The 17,912-nt window shown below is 37.9% G+C and overlaps 1 long non-coding RNA gene across 1 annotated transcript; it reads left to right on the top strand.

Moving 5' to 3' along the window:
• Positions 1-7,278: 7,278 nt before the first annotated feature.
• Positions 7,279-12,143, top strand: LOC140016262 (uncharacterized). Its single transcript, XR_011822614.1, has 2 exons — positions 7,279-7,768; positions 10,393-12,143. It is a non-coding gene; the product is annotated as an uncharacterized lncRNA (long non-coding RNA).
• The last annotated feature ends 5,769 nt before the right edge of the window (positions 12,144-17,912 follow it).

Below are 17,912 nucleotides of genomic sequence, written 5' to 3'. Positions count from 1 at the left end.
TCCTAAGAATGGACTGGTTAGCCCGTTACAATGCCCAATTGAATTGTAAGACAAAGATAGTAGAGTCGTGCATTCCGGGAGAGGCAACTTTGAAATTGGATGTAAAGGGTATATTGGCCTCATCTGCACTTATCTTGGGAATCCGAGCTAGGAAAATGCTAAGTAAGGCAGCTCAGGGTTACTTGGCTTTTCTAATCAACACCCCTAGTGATAAGGTGAGATTGGAGGACATGCCTGTAGTAAAAGATTATCCAGATGTTTTTCCTGAAAAGTTAGTCTTTATGCCCGGAAAAGGATGTAGCCTTTAAGATTGATGTGATTCCGGGAATAGCACCTATCTCTAAGACACCATATCGGATGGCTCTAGCTGAGTTGAAAGAATTGAAATTACAACTACAGGATTTGTTGGAACGGGATTTTATAAAGGAAAGTGATTCACCATGGGGAGCCCCGGTTTTGTTTGTTAAGAAAAAATATGGGAGTTTGAGACTGTGCATAGACTATAGAGGCTTGAATGATATCACGATTAAGAATAAGTATCCGTTGCCCCACATTGATGAGTTGTTTGACCAATTGTAAGGGGCGGTGGTATTCTCGAAGTTGGATTTGAGGCAGGGTTATTATCAATTGAGGATTTTGGAAAAGGATATATCCAAGACTACTTTTAACTAGAGATATGGACACTTTGAGTTTGCAGTAATGTCATTTGGATTGACTAATGCACCTACTGCTTTCATGAATTTAATGCATAGGGTTTTTAAGCCTTATTTAGACCAATTTGTGGTGGTCTTTATTGATGATATTTTGGTGTACTCTAAGAACGGAGAGGATCATGAGAGGCACCTGAGAATTATTTTGCAAACCCTGAGGGAGCACAAACTGTATGTTAAGTTTAGCAAGTGCGAATTTTGGTTGAAAAAAATGACATTCTTGGGACACATAATTTCTAAAGATGGAATTAAGGTGGATTCGACTAAGGTTGAAGTTGTAGCAAAGTGGAAACGACCGGAGAACCCTACTGAGGTTCGAAGTTTCATTGGACTAACAGGGTATTACCGGAGGTTAATCAAGGACTTTTCTAGAATTGTTGGACCCATGACTGAGTTGACTAAGAAAAATGGGAAGTTTATTTGGAGTCCTAAGTGCGAAGAGAGTTTCCAAGAATTGAAAAGACGCTTAACCAGAGCCCCAGTATTAGCTCTACCGAATGGAAAGGATAGTTTTGTGGTTTATACAGATGCATCTCAGGAAGGATTGGGATGTGTTTTGATGCAAAATGACAAAATGATAGCGTATGCCTCTGGGAAATTGAAATCACATGAGGGAAATTACCCAACTCATGACTTGGAGTCGGTAGCGGTGGTATTTGCTTTAAAGAAATGGAGACATTACCTGTATGGAGTGACATTTGAGATTTTTACTGATCACAAAAGCCTTAAGTACTTGTTTTCTCAAAAGGAGCTGAATTTGAGGCAACGTAGGTGGATGAAATTTTTGAAAAACTATAATTGTACAATTAAGTACCATCCAGGAAAGGCCAACGTAGTGGCCGATGCTTTGAGTCGTCAAGTGCAAATGGCTGGATTAATGATCAAGGAATTTCATTTGCTGGAAGAAGTTAGTTATTTGAATCCTCGACTGGAACCGAGGAAAGTAATTTTGGGGAATATTGTAGTGAATTCCACTCTAATGGAACGTATCAAGAAATCCCAGGAAAAGGATGCAGAAGTGCAGAAATGGTTGGAAAAAGTCAAAAAGGGAAACAAGTTGGATTTTAACTTAGGATCAAATGGTGTATTGAGGTTTCGGAATTAGATAGTGCTGCCAAAAGATGAGGAGCTTAAGAAGGAGATTTTAGAAGAGGCACACCAATCGAAGTTACGGTACAACCTGGAGGAAATAAAATGTACCAAGACTTGAAGAGTCTGTATTTGTGGGATAATATGAAGAGAGAAATTGCCCATTTTGTCCAGACTTGTTCAGTTTGTCAATAGGTTAAAGCCGAGCATCAGAAACCATCGGAACTTTTACAACCTCTAGAAATACTTGAGTGGAAATGGGAGGACATCACTATGGATTTTGTATTAGGATTACTGAGGACACAAAGAGGCCATGATGCTATCTGGGTAATAGTGGATAGACTGACCAAATCAGCTCACTTTCTACCGATTAATATGAAATACCCATTGGAGAAGTTGGCCAAGTTGTATTTGGATGAGATCATTAGGTTACATGGAATCCCTGTCAGTATTGTGTCCGAGAGAGACCCAAGGTTTGTTTCGAGATTCTGGCAAAAGATGCAAGAGGTGTTAGAGACAAAACTGAACTTTAGTACTACTTATCATCCTCAGACCGATGGACAGTCTGAGTGGAAATTTAGACCCTTGAAGGCATGTTGAGGACTTGTGTTTTGGATTTCGGGGAGAGTTGGAGTAAGTTTTTAACGTTGGTGGAATTTGCCTATAGCAATAGTTTTCATTCTTCTATACAAATGGCTCCGTATGAAGCGCTTTATGGTCGGAAATGTAGGTCTCCAATTTGTTGGGATGAAGTAGGTGAACGGAAGATTTTAGACCCGACTACAGTGTCATGGATTGAGGAAACTAATGAGAAAGTAAAGTTAGTCCGCCAGAGAATCCAAACCGCACAGAGTCGTTAAAAGAGTTATGCAGATAATCGGAAGAAGGATTTGGAATTTGCGGTTGGAGATCTAGTCTTTCTTAAGATTTGATGCGGACGAGACCCATGGTGTTCAAGTAGACCCTGTAAAGGTGCCCCAAGGGCCAGTGACACGAGCACGATCCAAGAGATTCAAGGAGTCGCTTCAAGGCAAATTCCTTTAGCTTGTGAAAGCTAAGTTGAACATCCTAGCGTGGCTCCTAGGTTGTTTATTGACTTATCAATCAAACGATCACACTTGATTGTGGCGTCCTCCACCGTTGAATTCGTTCTTGAGTGGTCCAAGTTGGATTCAACTCCATCAATTCGTAATGTGTACTCTAAGATCCAATCTTTGCTTCCGCGTCTCACATCAAGATTACACCTTTGAAAGCAAGTTTGATGTCTGGTAAGGGAAAGAAACTACAACCGAGGTTTGTAGGGCCTTATAAGATTATCCAGCGCGTGGGAAATGTAGCATACAAGCTGGAGTTGCCATCGAGTTTACCCCGAATCCATAATGTATTCCATATGTCCATGCTTAAGAAATATCATCCAGACCCCTCTCAGATTTTGCAACCGGAAAATATTGAAATTGATGAAACCTTGACCTATGAGGAGAAACCAGTGAAACTTCTGGATAAGAAAGTGAAGGAATTGAGGAATAAACGGATACCGTTGGTGAAAGTTCTTTGGAGGAACCATGGGCTAGAGGAAGCGACTTGGGAAGACGAAGGAGCAATTCGAGAAAAGTAACCAGACTTGTTCACTAACCAAGGTAAATTTCGAGGATAAAATTTTCTTAAGGGGGAGAGGATGTGAGGACTCACAAAAATTTATTATTTTAAATTCCATTTCGAGCTTATTTAAATATTTAATGGCCCGTTTGTCCCGAATATTATTTTCTAACCTCTTTAGACCTAATTACATGGGTCTATAGCTTCGTTATATTTTTAAAGTGACTTGTTTCAAAATTTAATTTTTGGAAGCTCGTTAAGTGAAAATAGTGAATACGCGATTGGAGTCATTAATCGATTCGAGGATACAATAAACTTGAAAACTTAGAGGCTACAATGGTTTTAAAATAGGTGTTTTTGTGCTTAAGTAATCAAGTGATAGTTATTAGTACCATCGTTATAAGAATTTCTTGGAGATTTCACTTTATCGCGCTTAAATTGGAAATACGCGTTTTCACACTCGCAATTTAATTGAGGGACTTTAGACCTTATTTTGGGACAATTAAGAGTGAATAATATTTATATGAAAATAAGTGCATTAAAGGTTTAGTGCACTAGTAAAATAAACTCGAGAGGAATCGAGCACAAAACGCTCGCGTATGCGCGCGAGGGAGAGTTGACTTTTGGACAAACACATGGGCCACACATTAAAGCTTCTTTTGGAAGCTTCATTTGATCAAACCACTCTCTCTCCTCACTCCAAGCACAGCCGGTCAAAGGAAGAAAAAAACAACATCAAAGCTCTTCAAATTCCATCTTCATTTCTTCAACAAAACACCACCAAACTCCACCAAAATTTGACTACACTTAGTTTAACACTTGGAGATTACATCTAGCTAAGAAAAGGAGCTGCTGTCCATAGTTTTTCTTGAGCACATTTGGACCGAAATTTCTGCTTGGTTCATCTAAACAAGTAAGCAACGATCAACCCTTGGAAACTTAATTTATGGAAGTAGTAGAGCTCATTTAAACTCATGCATGCATATGGGTAGCTTGTTTATATTGAAAAAATTGTTGTGTGGGCTCTATGAACTCCCACTTTGGTTGGATGGACAGACTTGGTGATTGATGATGAAATTAATGTTGGTTTAGTGCTTATATAAGTGGAATAACGTTGGGTTGTTGATAGAAACTCAAGGATGGTGCAATGAGAAAAAGTGACCATTTTACCCCTGCCCTATTCGTGCACTTTGGTGCGAAATTTTGAGGTTCTAATGGCTTTTTTATGATGTATACATGTTATATGGATAGTGTATAAAGTTTCGTTGAAAAATAACATGATTTGGTTGGTCAAATGTGTTGATTTCCAAAGCTTGGCAGAACTGGAAAATTTTCACAGATTGCCCAGGCAGTCCTGTTGTTTCGGCTATAACTCAATACTCCGATGTTGAATTTAGTGCCATTTGTGGCACTGGAAACTAGACATTCCCAGATTTCTATTGGTATAAAATGCACGTTTTGGTTCCACTTGTGTACGCCAAACCATTCGCTGTCCTATTTCATTGGTTCACTACAGGGCAGAACATGAACTACAACGTGATGCTCAAATGTGAGCTAGTTGTGGATGGATTTTGAAAATGGTATTTTCTGAGAAATTGTAGATTAATGAAAGTTTTTTCCAACTCCAACAACCACGTCCAATTCCGAGTTGAATTGAGTGATTTGTGGCCGTATTTCGAAAATAACTTCTTGAAGGAAAACTCTCCTTTTGGGCAGAATTATTACTAAACTCGATTGAGACTTGTTAATTCGAGATTCTTGGTGTTAATCACCATCAAACAAATCTTTGATGTTTAATAAACATTGTCTATTAAAATGTACCATGTTTGCAAGGATTTCATGTGCCCAAAAAGCTTAGAAAAAGGACATTTTGTATACAAGGCAGTTTTGCCTTGAAATTTTAGAAACTTGGGTGATTTAGTTAACCACCTTCCCTGTGCTTATTTATCCATGAAATTTGGCAGAGAAATAGTCCTTATATGGTAGTATGATACTGCTAATTTTGGTGCCATTCCGAGTCCGTTTGGCTACTCAACTAATCTCCCAAAGTTCATGACTTGAGTTTGGAAAACCCTTGTTTAGCAAGGAAATTTTAGTAACTTTGAGCTACCGTATCTTGGTGCTCAAAACTTCATTTCTCATTCCGCTTGTTCCATTTTAAACTTGGATTACAACTCTAATAGAGTTGCAAATTTCACTGGCTGGTTTGTACTGTGTGAATTTTTCCAAATTTCCAAACTTTACCAAAAACCAATCCCAACACAGTAACTTTGAGCCAATTTTTGAATACCTTCCGTTTGGAATCATGGAAAATTGTCTTGTAATAACTTTTAGTACTTTGAAAGATGTTTCCAATGGTACCAAGTTTTCCAATTTTGGGGTTGTAAAGAGTGAGATATGATTTTTCAAAAATCTCGTATCAAAACTGAAATTTTCGAATCTTAAGGAAATGGAGTTCTTTCGAATTCTCCTTATTCCTTCGATATCACTTGATCGTTTTACACTAGATTTCAAAGATAGGAATCAGATTTTTCTTGTTTTTTAAAACCCCAGTTTTGAGTCTCAATTTACGAATAATTAAGCCTCATTTTCGTGAAATTTTTTGAGATCAAACAAATGTGCAATCTTTCTTAATAATTGGGGTTTATATGTGATTGTTAATTATTAATTGCTCAGGCTCACATGAGGACCTTCAAGAGGATCCCACGGTGGACGCTTGAACTTCAAGTGCCTTTTTCTTCTTGTTTTACTTGGTGAGTGTCAAGTGTGTGACCACTTGAACTCCTGTGAACTTTATACATGCTTGTTTACTATCGATGACTTGAGATTTTGGAAAATGGAGTCGAGTGTGTACTTTATCGTACTCGTTCTCATTTGAAATGAATCACTTATGTGAGGACCCCAAAAATATATATATAAACCTGTGCATATTTCATTTGCATTTTATTTAATTCTTTAATAATTTCTAGCATTACTTTCACTTGTTTCCAAATAAGTTCGTAAAAACACTTTTCATGTGAGAAATAATATAATTTTCCTAAGTTATGAAATTTCTTGGTTTTGTTAGACTAAATTAAAATCTTTGGAGTTAGAATAATTTATCGCCTTAACATAAAATGCTAAAATACTTAGTCTTCTCTATGTTAAAATTAATACTACCTGAGTAGATTAATTATATAAAATTTCTTGAATTTCAATAATTAATTCCAATTAGTTGCTAACATTAAATGTTAATAAGAATTTCCGCGTTAAAATGAAAACCAATGAATTTTAGATAAATATGATTCTAATATACTAAACATACATAATGTGTAAAAATTCAATAAATATATCCTTATCTTTCTTTGTTTTCAAATAAGTGAGTAAAAATAATTTATACGTGCAAATTGACACCATTGGATTAAATAATTATTTCACTTGCCTTTATATCACTAAATCGATAAATTTCGCGTTAGACTAACGCTAATTCTTGAGAAATAATAATTGGAAATACTTATAACTAATTTAATCGCTAAATAATATAAGAGTTTCTAGGAACCTTAATATTCACGTTTAATCGATAATTGCTCGATAAAAAAATGGTTTAGGTATATTAGGGTATTGTTAGGCGTTTGAATTGCACTTGGAGATAATTTTTAGAATTAAGTCGGATGCGAGAAATTAAGTTGAGATTAGGAAGCAAAGTGAAAAGACTAAAATACCCTTACCTTTCCATGCAAACCAAACAAGACGTCTGACACAAATCAAATCACAATTACTATTAACCATTTCGATACGCAATCCATTTTCACACGTAAACCACTCTCACAAACTACGGCACCACCATACGTCCAATCTATTTCACGGCTTAAGACCACAGATTCATTTCATTCTCTGCATCATCTCATTTCTATTGACCAATCACAACCTCACCAATTCAGTACCGCCCCAATTGACCAATCAAAACCTCACCAATTCTATACGTAAACCAACTTCCACACTCAACCATCTCCTAAACCACGGCACCCTCTTCATTTCTTTTCCACTTCACATTTCAAACCACAACTACATTTCACTCTGCCTTACCATTGTCGACAAAGGGAGAGAGTGAGGGAGAGTCGCACTTCACGATCGAGGGAAGAAGCCGCGAGCTGCAACCATTTCTGGTTCTGTCCGAGCTAGAGGATAGAGAGGGGAGGGCAAGTGGAAGTCGGCGAAGCTGCTGATCATCACCATCTTCGTTCATTCCAGACCAACATTTCCCAGTTGCAACCATCTTGACCACAACACCATTTCCAGCTGCAAACCGAGCACAGGACCAACCAGTGTGTGTGAGAGCCGAGAGGGAGCAGAAATTTTTCAGATTTTCGTGTGTGAGCTCAGCTTGCTTTGAGGTAAATTTTCTGGAATAAAATTGTGGATGATCAGAGGTATTTTAAGTCAGCCGTGGCCTTGCATGTGTTAATTTGTGTAATCAGATGATGAAACCCAAAGCAGTAGAAAATTCTGTTGGGCAAAACATTTCTGCCGAGGAACTGATTTGGGAAATGTAGATTTAATTCTGTCTCTTTGTAGTAGTGTGAGCTGATAGATGCGTTTAACTAATTAAGATCAAGGTAATTAAGCTCTGCATGCAGCCCCTTGGATCGGTTATGCTAGAAAAATAAGAATGAAAAACAATCTGGCCGCATGCAAGCTCATCCGAAGGTAGCAAACAGAATTTCTGGTTTTCTTGGATGGTTATGGCTGTTGTTTGAATCCGATTTTGAACTAGAAATATTGATTAGCTAGTTAAGTATTTGCATGTTATATTTTAGCACCTAATACCATGAATTAACCAAAGGAAAAGTTGGATTTATGACCAATCTAATTGCTGGAAATCTGTTGAGTTGGCCGAGAGAGGGAAAGAAAGAATTTCCAGTTTTTCTCTTCAAACCTTGGCTGCAAAATTTCGTATTGCAGTTCAATATACTCATAACACAATAATCACTGTATGCATGCTGAGTTTGGGTGAACAAAGTAATGAATTTTGTTAGGGAAAGGTTCGTATACCAAACTATCTATTTGCTGCAATTTTTCCAGCTTAGCCGATGGTGGCTCTTTTGAGTTTTAATGGAAACTTGGTGAGTGGGCTCTATGAATTCCCACAATGACTTGGATGATCTGATTAGCTAGTCAAGTATTTGCTTGTCGGATTTGAGTACTTAATATCATGTATTAGCCGAGTAAAAAGTTGGTTTTATGACCAATTAGCTACTGGAAATTCTGTTTAGCCGATGACAGATTTATTGTGGTGGAATTATTTGCCAAAATTACATGTTATTTGTTTTATTTCATGTCGGAAAATTTTGATGGTGAGCTCTATGAACTCCCACCCTTGGATTGATGATGGATATAATGCTAGTTTAGTGTTTAAATAGGTAGATTAATGATACCTAGCTAGTCTAGACTCCAAAAGATGCATCGTTCAAAAATGTTCAGATTTGCCCTGTTTTAATCGCAACCCTTTTTGCAAAATTTTGAGAGTTTCATGACTTGTATATCATGTTGATATGTTGAATATATGGTGTACAAAGTTTCATTGAAAAATATCGAGGTTTGGTTGGTCAAATAAATCGATTTAACAAAGCTAGTAAATCTGGAACTATTTTCGAAATGCTCTGACCAGCTTTCGTATTTCGGCCATAATTTTGAACTCTGATGTCGAAATCGAGTGCCGTCAGTGGCATTTGAAACTAGATATTCCAACCTTTCCGACGATATAAAATTCACATTCTGGTTCCATGTATGTGAGCCAAACCAACTATTTTAAGTCGGCTGTTCTGTTTCTCTGCTTTACAAGAACAAAATGCTGAGGCTGTAACTTGTGACTCGAATTCGAGCTAGTTGTGTGCCGAATTTCAAAATGATTTCTTCTGTGAAATTATAGCTCTATGAAGGTGTTTTCCAACACCTTAAACCATGCCAAATTCCAAGCTAATTTGAGTGATCTGTGATCAAAATATGAAACCTGCTCTGTCCTTGAAAACCCTGATTTTTTAGACAGATTTGATGCAAGGTTTGGCAAAGACTTGCTAACTGAATATTTTGATGCTAAACACTTACCAAATGCACCATGAACGTTCTTTAAGTTTTGCCTAAACAAATGAACCAGGTTTGGAGGAATTTTCTTTGACCAAATGTCTGAAATGGAAAAACAAAAGGTTCAAGGCAGTTTTGTCTTAGTATTTGCGAAATTTTAGGTGTTTGATTGACCACCTTTCCGAAGTTATTTTTCCATGAAATTTGGTAGAGGAACAACCCTTATATGGTAGTATTATACTGCTAATTATGGTGTTATTCCGAGACCGATTCATGGGTCAAATAAATTACCAAAGTTCGAGACTTGATTTTGGAAAACCCTTGTTTAACAAGAAAATTTTAGTAACTTTGAGCTACCGTATCTTGGTGCTCAAAACTCCGTTCCTCATTCCATTTGTTTTGTTATACTCTTGAATTACAACACTAATAGAGTTGCAAATTTCAAAAGCTATTTCCAAACAAGTGAATTTTTCCGAATTTCCAAAGTTGGCCAAAAACTAACTTAAATCTGCCTTATGAACCAAAACAGTAACTTTGAGCCCATTTTGACTATCTTCCATTTAGAATCATGAAAAAGTGTATTCTAGGAACTTTTAGCATTTTGAAGGAAGTTTCCAACGGTAGCAAGTTTTCCAATCTTTGACATGTAAAAGGTGAGCTACGATTTTTCAAAGTATTGCATCAAAACTGAAATTTTCCGTATTCCAAGGAAATGGAGTTTTTTCAAGTACTCCTTATTCCTTCGATAATATTCAAATGTCTTATCCTTGAATTTCATGATGTAGACTTAATTTCTCTTGTACCTTGAAACCCCGCTTGAGAATTTAGATTTAGGATAATTAAGACTTGTTCACGAGATTTTTCCTAAGTTTGTACTATGACACGATTTTCAGCAATAGTAGGGATTGTATATGATAGACTATTACTATTCGTTCAGGCGCACGCGAGGACCTTTAAGAGGATCCGACAGATGACGCTTGAACTTCAAATTGAACCTATTGCCCTTGTTTGACTAGGTGAGTGTTCCATATAGGAATACGTAATTGAGTAAGTCTAGGACATGCTCATTTCATGATCGTTAAGTATTTACCATACTCGTGCCTATTTAAGAAATATATATATGCATTGCATATCGACATGAATTGGTTAAATGATTAACCCTATCAAATAATCTTGTAAACTCAATATGTGCTTAGCCTGCTTATTTTATGCTTATTCGGTTAAAGTGCTCTTGTAACTCGTTATGTGACAATTTGGAAAATGAGTTCCGATCCATCGAAGTGCGCAGTGTGTACTTTATCACACTAGCCGTTCGAGTGGTGAAGTGTGTGAAATATTTTCTAATGAATCTGTGAATCTAAATGTGGTTGCGTCGTTGGGTGAATCTCTCGACTCGTGAATCAACTACCATAACTAATGAATCTGTGAATCTAAATGTGGTTGCGTCGTTGGGGTGAATCTCCTCGACTCTTACGTGGTAAAAGTGCAAAACGGCCAATGGCGGCCTATTAAAATGACATATGTCTACCAATTAACCGTAATTACCACCGTTTACCGTTTACCGTTTATCGTTTACCGTCTACCGTGTTTACTTACCGTTTTCTAATATATGTGGTTACTGATTTCTTGATTATCATAAATTATATGCTCATATGAAGTTGTCCATCATTGTTAGGCGAGTGTGTACTTTACCTCTCTCGACCTATTCAAATGATGAATTTTACTTTTGTCGAATTACTTTGTTACCTGTGCATGTTGTAAGCTATAAGCTGAACTTGGGCCCCGCCTCGGTTACTGACCTACTCGAGCCAGGACTGGGCTCGGTCGGGTAGGTTGGAACCCTGGACAACCGTTTCGGTATACTCGAGTATTACCACTGGAGGGATAAGGTGATGGCCAGTCAACCGTGGAGATCCGGGAGTTATAAGGTGCAGATGACCGACAAAGTTTCACTGGAACACCGTATCCTTTTGTGTTTGCTTTGCTATTAATAATGTTATTGCTCTCCTAGTTGGCATTCTCGGATAAGACTCCTCATGAGCATTAACCTCTGAGATGAAGCAATCCTTGTAATGTCCTTCTAGTCGGACGAGCCGCTATTTGTTTGACTGAAAATTTATGAAAATATATTTATATGGCCATTCATTCCAAAAGTACTAGTTCTACATGTGTTTTCAAAGTAGCAATTACCCGTGTAATGATTATCACCTCATGGTAACTTGCCATTGTGTAATCTAGAATCATGCATATGATATGCACAACTTACTTGACCTATTTTGAACTGTTAGAGCGTCTTGGAACCTCACTGGGCTGTGTAGCTCATCCCACGTTGTGGTTTTCTTTTACAGGTTCTGACAACTGAGGAAGACTTGAGATCTACTTGTACTTTAAGCATGTAGTTTGAATTAAACAATGTAGCTTTTGTTTCGGGTTACCACTTGAAGCTGGAAAAGTGTAACCCTTGAATTTGTATGTGGCTTGTATGAAATTTGTTACTTGGCTTATAAGGATGTATTTGAATTATATGTTTTGTTTCTAGGGTTGTAATCGGGAAGGTATTTTAAGAATCGACGTTGGCTATCTTAAGGCACTGTTATCTCTGAAGTTAATGTGATTCTAGAAACCGGCCTATTTGGAGGGAAACGATGTTGTAATAGATTAGGTTATACTTCGGAAGGACTTTTGCTAGTTGCTTGTGTGAGTCCTGGCGAGAGCTGGGCAGACGGCCCGCCAACCCTCTGGTTCGCCTTAGGGGGAAGTGGGGTCGCCACAACTTATGCTTGAAATGTTTTAATATGTCAAATGCTTGAAAGTTCAAATGCTTGAATTACATGAAATAGTATGCTATGGCTGCATACGTCATTGGAGTGTACCTCCTCGACACTCAAATGTACATGGGGGACGCCCAAACTCATAGGCCGACCTTGGAACTCGAGCCGGCATGGGCTTGGTCGGGAACCTCGGTGAACCGTGATAATTACATGATAAGCTTGATCTATCGAGAGATCTCGCTTGGCATACTCGTGAAGTATCGTCTTATAAATGCCGTTTGGGCCCGGTGCAGAGTATGGTGGACGGACGGAAGTAAGTGGAGATCTACGGATTTGAAATATCGACCCGGATGATGGAGAGTCATTGCGGGAAGATATACTCATGAGATTGGCAAGCAAGTGGAACTTAGCTCCTGAGAGCTATCATATCCTTGAATTGTTTCTGTTTTACATTTCATTGGAATTGTTAATTACGCGCACTGTATCATTTGACCTGTTATTTGGGCTTACTACTTGAACTATGTGCTTGCATGTTTGTTCTTGGCCTCACGAGCGTTCTGCTCACCCCGTAGATTTGTTTTCCTTAACAGGGATGGAGGATGTGGAACTTGATGGAACCCCTTTTGAAGTACTTTTGTATTAGGTTCCAAATGTAATTGACTAGATTTCTTCGCTATTTTGTACTTTGGGGATTGAGATGTCTTTTGGGATCAAACGTAAAAGTTGAATGATTGTTATATTTTGGAACTTGTGGTGTGAATTTTAATGTTACTTATGGGAGCAATCTTTCTTACTTTGCCTTGTTGCGATAGATAATATTGTATTAAGCTTGAACGGGTTTGGTCTTGAGTTCTGGCGAGAGCTGGGTAGGCGTTGCGCGGATACCCTTTGGTTCGCCTTAGGGAGAAGTGGGGGCATCACAGTGTCTTGTACTCCACCACACTCATAGTCCCTTGACGTAGTCATATAAACTCATCCTCTCGCCTTTCCTGAACAAGCAGCGATAAATACTTCTCATTAAACTAACGAGTGAAATTAACCCATGTCTATGGGATTTATTCTCTATCCCACTTGGCTCGAATTACATTCCACCAGGCACGAGCCGCTCCCTCAAATAGAAAAATAGCGAAAGCTATCTGCCGTTCCTCCGGGAATCCTAACGCAGCAAAAATGTCTAACATTCGCTCCAACCAACTCTCCGCTATATCCGGGCTAGGTCTACCCAAAAATTTTGGCGGTAGAAATTTCTGGAACCATTCTAAGGCACGGTCATCTCCCTCATGATTTTCAGGATGCTGTACTTGGCCTTGACCCTGTTGGTTGACCATTCGTTCTAATAAATCAGCTATTCGCTGTATGGCTGTGGCTACTTAGGTTTCGGCTTGTATATTCGCATTTTCATTGGTTACCCTTTCGGTTCCTTGTCCTCGTCCTCGTCCTCTACCCCTACCATGAGTCTCTATTTGATTGTTTTATAGCTTCTATGTGATGCCCGGAAGAAGAAAAGAAAAAAAAATTCTGGTTCGCTTTGTTTTTGGTGAATCCGGCCGGATACCTGGCCGGATTGCCTTGGAGTTTTGAAAAAAAAATGAATTTTGCCACTGTCTTGAATCCGGCCAAGAATCCGGTCGGATTGTGACGTGTCATAGTCGGTCATCAACTTTGACCGGCTGTTTCCTTCATTCTTATCCAGCTTTTGGCCAAAATATCTTCCATTTCTTCACTTGGCTTGTCCGTGCATCATAGAGAGAAAAGCTCTCAATTTTCCTAGTTTCAATCTTTGCCAAAATCTTGAGTTTTCACTGATGGTTTTGGAAACTACTCCGTACAAGGGTGTACTAAGAAGGTTTAAAGTTTTTGACGAAGTGATTTTGGAAGGGAAGCTCTAAGGTGTTAGTTTTCTTGAATTTGAGGTAAGTTGGATAAGAAAGTTCCCTTTTGTTTTAATAATGGCATATTAGTGCTTTGTAGTGGTAAAATATGTTGTTTTGTGGAAGATTTCATGGGTAGAAGGAGTTTATGGTGAATTTCTGATTTATTGGTGGATTTTCTAATTTTATATTATAATCATGGGTTGGTCTTGAATTGATAGCTCTAAATGGTGTTAAATGGAGCTTTTGTGCGTTATGATTGTTTGCGAAAAATTTCTTATTTGTGCAGAAATTCCGGTTTTAGGGTTTAATTTGGGGGTTTTCTTATGGTTGGCTCTCAAACTTTTAATTGGCTTTGATTGAAGGGTATTGTGGCCCTAATTGGATGTGTTTTATTGTTTACCTTTGTGAGGTAATTACTGAGCTAGAATAAGTTGATTAGTGATAGATTGAACTATCTATGGACCTGCCTGTTGAGCTGTGCACACGGATGATGCAATCAAGGCATGAGAAAATCTGATTAGGAAGAAATTGGAATTGCCGTGAGACTGTTTTGGGAAATACAGCTTCAATTCTGTCTCTTTGTAGTAGTCTGAGCTGATAAATGAGTCGATCTAACTAAGAACAAGATGATTAAGCTTTGCATACAGCTCCTTGGCTCGGTTAAGCAAGAAAAAAAAGATATAAATGAAATGGATCAGCTTACATGCAAGCTTAGCCGAGGAAAACTGAATAAATTTCTGGATTTTTGGGATGATTATAACTGTCGTTTGAATCTAATTTTGAACTGGAAAAGTTAATTGGCTAGCCAAGGAATTGCATGCCGAAATTGAGTACTTAATATCATGTTTTAGCCGAGTAAAAAGTTGGGTTTATGACCAACTAGCTGCTGGAAATTTTTGTGAAAGCCGAGGAAGTGAAACTGAAATTTTGCAATTGTTCTGGAATTTTTCTTTGGTAAATGATGGTTGGAAAATTTTGATGGTGGGCTCTATGAACTCCCACCCTTGGATTAATGATTGATGATGGTTACAATGCTAGTTTAGTGCTTAAATGGGTAGATTAATGATACCTAGCTAGTCTCGACTTCAAGGGATGTGTAGTTCAAAAATGTTCAGATTTGCCCTGTTTTAATCGCACCCTTTTTGCAAAATTTTGAGGGTTTCATGACTTACATATCATGTTTATATGTTGAATATACGGTGTACAAAGTTTCATTTAAAAATATTGAGGTTTGGTTGGTCAAAGGAATCAATTTCGTGAAGCTAGTAAATCTGGAAAACTGTTTTCGTAATGCTCTGACCCGCTTTCATATTTCGGCCATAACTCTGTGCTCCGATGTCGAAATCGAGTGCCGTCAGCGGAATTTGAAACTAGACATTCCAACCTTTCCGACGATATAAAATGCACATTCTGGTTCCACATATGTGAGCCAAACCAACTATTTTAAGTCGGCTGTTTTGTTCTCTGTTTTACAAGAACAAAATGCTGAGGCTGCAACTTGTGACTCGAATTCGAGCTAGTTGTGTGCCGAATTTCAAAATGATTTCTTCTGTGAAATTATAGCTCTATGAATTTTTTTTCCAACGCCTTAAACCATGCCAAATTCCGAGTTAATTTGAGTGATCTGTGATCAAAATATGAAACCTGCTCTGCCCTTGAAAACCCTGATTTTTAGACAGATTTGATGCAAGGTTTGGCAAAGACTTGCTAACTGAATATTTTGATGCTAAACACTTACCAAATGTACCATGAACGTTCTTTAAGTTTTGCCTAAACAAATGAACCAGGTTTGGAGGAATCTTTCTTTGACCAAATGTCTGAAATGGAGAAACAAAAGGTTCAAGGCAGTTTTGTCTTAGTATTTGTGAAATTTTAGGTGTTTGATTGACCACCTTTCCGAAGTTATTTTTCCATGAAATTTGGTAGAGGAACAACCCTTATATGGTAGTATTATACTGCTAATTATGGTGTTATTCTGAGGCCGTTTCATGGGTCAAATAAATTACCAAAGTTCATGACTCGAGTTTGAAAAACCCATGTTTCACAAGGGAATTTTAGTAACTTTGAGCTACCGTATCTTTGTGCTCAAAACCCCATTTCTCGTTCCGTTTGTTTTGCTATACTCTTGGATTACAACACTAATAGAGTTAAAAATTCCAAAAGCTAGTTCCAAACAAGTGAATTTTTCCGAAATTCCAAAGTTGGCCAAAAACCAACTTAAATCTGCCTTATGAACCAAAACAGTAACTTTGAGCCCATTTTTGACTATCTTCCATTTAGAATCATGGAAAAGTGTATTCTAGGAACTTTTAGTACATTCAAAGAGGTTTCCAATAGTACCAAGTTTTCCAATTTTGGGCTTGTAGAGAGTAAGATATGATTTTTCAAAGATTACTTGTTAAATCTGGAATTTTCTAACTTAAAGAAAACTAAGGGGTTTCGAACTCTTCATTTCTTTCAATATCATTTGATTGTTTTACATTTGAATCCAAAGATGGAAATCAGATTTGTCTTGTGTTTTAAAACCCCACTTTTGAACCTCGAGTTACACGAATTCTAGGCTCGTCTCCGCGTTAATTTCTTAGATTGCACTAGCGTACAATCTTCATCGAAAACTAGAGAATTCGTAGCGATATTGAGTGGTACTTGAATTATTGTTTGCTCAGGCAATCGAGGAGATCTCCAAGAGGAACTTGGAGCGGACGCCTAAAACGCTTGTTTGAGACCTATTGCGCTTGTTTGACTAGGTGAGTGTTCCATAGAGGAATACGTAATGGAATAAGTTTAGGACATGCTCATTTCACGATTTCCAAGTGTTAAGTACTATGTGTTAAATATTTACCATACCCATGCTTGAAAATGCTCGAATAACATTACTTGGTATGCTATGGTTGCATACGTCATTGGAGTGAATCTCCTCGACTCTCACATGGTAAAAATGGGATAACGGCCAATGATGGCCTATTAATATGGCAAATGCCTGCCAAATAACCGTCATTACTCAACCGTCAACCGTTAACCGTTAACTGTGAACCGTTTACCAACCCACATGACTACCTGATTACCTGACTATTTGCTCACATGATTTCTAATCTATATGATTATTCGATATTCGTGAATTACATGCTCCCATGAAATTAACTTGTATTGCTTACGTGCTTACGTGCTAAGTATCCACTTGATTACTTGATTATCATGAATCACATGTTATATGAAGTTGTCCATCATTGTTAGGCGAGTGTGTACTTTACCTCACTCGACCTATTCAAATGATGAATTTTACTTTTTGTCGAATTACTTGGTTACCTGTGCATGTTGTAAGCTATAAGCTGAACTTGGCCCTGCCTCGGTTACTGACCTACTCGAGCCAGGACTGGGCTCGGTCGGGTAGGTTGGAACCCTGGACAACCGTTTCGGTATACTCGAGTACTACCACTGGAGGGATAAGGTGATGGCCAGTCAATCGAAGGAGTTACCGATCGGAGTTATAAGGACGAGAAGTGGACCGAGTACTGTATTCTTTTGTGCTTGCTTTGCTATTAGTAATGTTATTGCTCTCCTAGTTGACATTTCTCGGGTAAGACTCCTCACGAGCATTAATCTCTGAGATGAAGCAATCCTTGTAATGTTCTTCTAGTCAGACGAGCCACTATTTGTTTGACTAAAAATTCATGAAAATATATTTATATGGTCATTCATTCCAAAAATACGTTAGTGATTTTAGATAATTTATGAGTTGTACTCATAGTAAAGTTACCAATAAAAGTACTACTACTACATGTGTTTTCAAAGTAGCAATTACCCGAGTAATG

The sequence above is a fragment of the Coffea arabica genome, chromosome 10c, assembly GCF_036785885.1.
Source record: "Coffea arabica cultivar ET-39 chromosome 10c, Coffea Arabica ET-39 HiFi, whole genome shotgun sequence".
NCBI lineage: Eukaryota > Viridiplantae > Streptophyta > Magnoliopsida > Gentianales > Rubiaceae > Coffea > Coffea arabica.
The sequence above is the reverse complement of the archived record's forward strand: the minus strand, read 5'-3'. Positions and strand labels throughout refer to the sequence as shown.